We start from the raw sequence: 4,811 nt of genomic DNA on the forward strand, positions 1-4,811 counted from the left end.
TTTATGAAGATAAAAATGACAAGACTTGACAATATATTGAATATGAGGTATGAGTAGTACTGAGGAAAAAGGAATAATACAGATTTGGAGCCTGGGTAATGGGCTAATGATGACCCCTTGACAAAAGTAAGGAATTTGGGAAGAAGGAAGGGTTTGGGAGAGCATGTAAAGTCTAATTTTGGACATTTTTAATTTAAGGTAATTACAAGATAGTCAATTGAAAGCAATGTACTATGTGAAATCCAAGAGTCAAAAGTCATGATTGATTTGGAGGGCTGGAGAGGGATCATGGAAAGTCTTAATGGAAGAGTCATCCATTGGGTTGGGTTTTCAGGGATGGATATAATTCTCCAGATGAGGAAAGACAGTTTAGGTACAAGGAAAGCATGAAAGCTCATTGATCAAAGATGCCAAAGAATAGGGCTCTGCTCTTACAATCAGGTTTGTTTGAGAAAACAGCCATTTTAATTGATTTCTTGGTGCCAACAATAATTTTTTTCTCATTACAGAACTGTAATGAATTTTGGTTATTCCAAGAGTTCTAAAGGAAATTTCAGGATGTTGAGTTTTATTTAAAAGGACAATTTTAAGGTAAACAATAACAACATATCTAGATGTGTAGTTGTAATCAATGCAAAAGATAGTGGTGATCTTCTAACCAAATTTTTGCATTTAAAATTCAAGTCACTAATGAGAAGACATTATTTTAAGTTGTATAAGACCAGAGAGGATACCAGGAACAGCAGATGCAAAACAAGGTCATAATTTTTCCCTCAGAAGCATGAAAGATAAAGTTGAAAATCTAGAATATCTGCTATCACAGATTAATTTTGCAAGGTAAGTCTCTGAAGTTGAGAGAGCCAGAAGTGAGAAGACAATCTTCAATATAACTGTGGGAAGAAGAATGAGTGCCATGTTAAGAAATATTCCTTCCTGCTATATAGTCACATGAAAAAGGAGAGGGAAAAGAATTAGCTTTTAGGGAGGTTCCTGAAAATTCAGTTATTGGGGTAGGGAACAGAGGAATAAGGCACTATGATAAGAACTTTACAAACATTATTTCATTCAATCATCATAACTCTCCAAGAGTTACTCATCCCTATTTTACAGCAATGGAAAGTGAAGCACATAGAGGTTATGTGACTTATCCAGGATCACACAACTAGTGAGATTTAAATTTGAATTTTGAACTCTAGAGCCAGAGCTCTAGTCATTGCACAATCTAACTTCCACTGAGAGAGTGAAAAGAGCACTATAGGGTTTGGAGTCAGAAGACCTGGGTTCAAATAGGCAATTCTGCCACTTAGAACCTACATGATGTCATAAATTGTCTTTCTTTTCCCTTTATCTCTGTGCCTCAGTTTCCTTCTTTGTGTAAGAGAAGTGTCCAACCATCTTCCACCACAAATAATATAAATAATAAGATGTTTGATGTCTTGATATTTTATCAGATATCTAACACTTTGATTTAAAGAGTCAATTGAGAGTGTGAAATAGATATGAACAATTGCTAGCCATCTCTTTTTAATTAATTAAATATATAAACCATGTCCTAAAAGAATGAAAACAGATAATTCTAAACATGAACTGCTTCGTGGTTAGCTGAAAAGAATTGGCCATGCCCTCTGGGCATTTGTAGAAAACATCGAGATAATTCAGAATTGGTCCCTTCATTGGCAAACCAGGTAAGAAGTGGAAAAGCTACAGCCATATCACAGAAAAGGAGCACCTGGGCAGGTGGGGGTTGTGGGGTCGGGTAGGTAGAGACACTGGAGAGCCTCTGTCTCCTCCTCCAACTTTGGCCAAAAGATCACCTTTGTAGGCATTCAAAGGCCAGAGGATTTGGACTTTGCATCAGCATGTATGGCAGTCAGCGTCCCCAAAACATCAGTGGTTGTGGGCAGCATCTGCATTAGGAGACATAAGCAAACTTGACACAATGAGGACAGGAAGCCTAAGATCTCCACCAGGGCATCAGCCCTCAGAAGCCAGCAGGGGAGATTTCACGAGGACTCCACCAAAGGTAAAAAGGACTTCCAGAAATGGAGAGCTCTGAGTTTATCCTTTGCTCTCTGTCCTCTCTAAGTTTGAGTCCACTCCCCTCCCAGGCAGGCACCTTGCACGAGCAAGGGAAGGCGGACTGGAATCGGACTTGTTTTGTTTTTTGGGGGGTGGGTTCTACCAACTGTTTTTATTATACTGTCCAGCAAATATTTCTTTCTAAAACCTAATTAATTCTATGGGGCTGGCTGGAATGTTCCAGGTGTTCAGAGAAGACTAGCTCTTCTGGGGTGGGGGTTTGCCGAACCCTTTTCAGAGTTTTGGTATTCACTCAACTCTTGGCTGTGGCTCCAAGAAGCTGTAGCATGTGTATACCATATACACTCTGATCAAACCATCCAAGCAGACAGGCTAAACTAGACTGAAGGTAGCCAGCAGGGCTTAAACCCATTTCTGAGTCAGGGAGATGTCTACCCCAAGCAGGTGAAGACTGCTCCTGGCAGAATTGGCGCATGAGAAACACCCCCCCCCCCAAAGGTCCATGAAAGGGGCCCAAGCAGGCATTGTGGAGCACTAGAGCTTGGTCGGAGGGTCAAAGACACCAAGGTGCATCCCAGACCATCACCCACCATCCTGCCTTTTGTGTTCTCACTGGATTTCAATGATTCGTGAAGAGAGTTAGACTAATGTCTTTAAATAACTCTGCCTCACTTCAATCCAATTCGTGCACAAGTGATTGAAAATGAAGGACAATAGACAGCTTTGTAGCACAGCTGATAGGGTGCTGGGCCTGCAGTCAGGAGAACCTGGGTTCAAATTTGGCCTCAGACACTTCCTCACTATAGGACCATGAGCATGTGACAAAACCTCAATTGCCTAGCCTTTCACTACTCTTTTACCTTAGAATAAGTGCATTGATTCTAAGACAGAAGGTAAGGATTTATTAAAAAGAAAAGAAAAAGAAAAAAAGAAAACGAAGGACAAACAATTCTGGCTGGCTAATAATCAGTGGGGGGAGCTCACTAAACGGAGATTTGTGAGTGATAGCTTTAAAAAAAATTTCCCAACTTCTCCCCTTTTCTCTCTAGAACCATGAAGGAAAAAATAGTCAACTGCCTTCCCGGAGACAAAACCTTCCACTGCTAAAGGGAGGGTTAGATGCAAAAGGCCAAGTAGGATTGGGCAAGATGCGCTCAAAGATCACTTCCAGCCCTCAATCTTGGGACCTCTAAATGTTCTTAGCAAGAGTAAGCAAGATTGCGTGATTAAGGGTTTCTTTCAAATGACACGACAACGATACCTCCTGCTTGTTTCATCATGTATGTGACTGAATAAAAGAAAGAGATCCTATGTATTAGAAGGGGAGAAAATAAAAGGGGGTATTTTTATCATACAATTGCTATGTGATCATTATATGAGAGGAAGAAGGATGGATATTCCATTCAAATCAACCAAGACACGTATGAAGTTCCTACAATGGCCCAGATAATTTCTATGAACTGGTGATATATGGGTAGGTTTCTTAAGAGTTTACATTGTATTGATAGGGGTGTGAATATATATTATATTATATACAAGATTTTAAGAAAATTTATTATTTTTCATGAAATATATTAAAAATTAATGATTTCATAGATTTGTGTAATTTCATGATTGTAGGTCCTTCTTCTTTCTCCATGATGCAATGCTTCCATGTATCAATGGATGGTTTCATGTGTTGTGTGGTCAAAACTGTTACTGTATGTATGATGCATACAGTAGTATTTTGACTCAGATAAATTTAGGATGTTATGGAAGTCACACATATATATATATATATGAGACAGAGAAAGAGACAGCGACAGGGAGAAGTAAAGATACCCAGCTACACAAAATAAATCTATGGAAAGGAGAGTATTCACAGCAACTGGGGAAGGTTAGGAATGAGGGGCAGGAATGCTGTGGTATTTAAAACCCTGAACTTAGAAGCAAGAAGCCCTACTTTTTCAATGTACTAGAAATACTTTCTAGCAACTCAGAGCAAAAACATCTAGCATCCCTGATGCCTCAGTTTCCTCATCTGTAAAATAACAAAGTTGGACTAAGTGATTTTAAGTGATTTTAAGGTCCCTTCCAACTCTAAATCCTATGAGAAAAAAAATTTCTTGTAAGAGGTAACCTTGAACAGAGTCTTGAAGGGACAGCTTCATAAGTGATTGTTGATTGACTATCATAAAAGACAACCACCCCACCCCAAAGGCTGAACAGTGACTAGAATATACTAGAAAGGGGTGTTTTTAATGGGCTTGGCTCTTTGAGATAGACAAAGGTTGTCACCATGGTAATATCACTGGGTGTTTTGTGTCTAGACTAGTAGCATTGAACATTTAGAGTTTTGAGATAGCCTGGGTTGTTATTCATAAAAGTAATTCAAGAACCAATTTACTATCATTTTTCAAATGTCATAGCAGATGAATATCCAAGATTTTAAGAAAATTTATTATTTTTCATGAAATATATTAAAAATTAATGATTTCATAGATTTGTGTAATTTCATGATTGTAGGTCCTTCTTCTTTCTCCATGATGCAATGCTTCCATGTATCAATGATGGTTTCATGTGTTGGTGTGGTCAAAACTGTTACTGTAGGTATGATGCATACAGTAGTATTTTGACTCAGATAAATTTAGGATGTTATGGAAGTCACACATTCAGGAAGATATGGATTCAAGGGTTTCTGGGTTTCAGACATAAATTGCATGATTTGGGGCAAGTCACTTAACTAATCAGGGTCCTAGACCACTGTATAAAAGTTTAAATTTCAAAAGAGG

The 4,811-nt window shown here is 38.5% G+C and overlaps 1 pseudogene; it reads left to right on the top strand.

Annotated features, from left to right (window-relative positions):
- The first annotated feature begins 1,939 nt into the window (after positions 1–1,939).
- LOC100020140 (NADH dehydrogenase [ubiquinone] iron-sulfur protein 8, mitochondrial-like) overlaps positions 1,940–4,811 on the top strand; it is a 27,070-nt pseudogene continuing 24,198 nt past the window's right edge.

This window comes from Monodelphis domestica, chromosome 8, assembly GCF_027887165.1.
Source record: "Monodelphis domestica isolate mMonDom1 chromosome 8, mMonDom1.pri, whole genome shotgun sequence".
Taxonomy (NCBI): Eukaryota; Metazoa; Chordata; class Mammalia; order Didelphimorphia; family Didelphidae; genus Monodelphis; species Monodelphis domestica.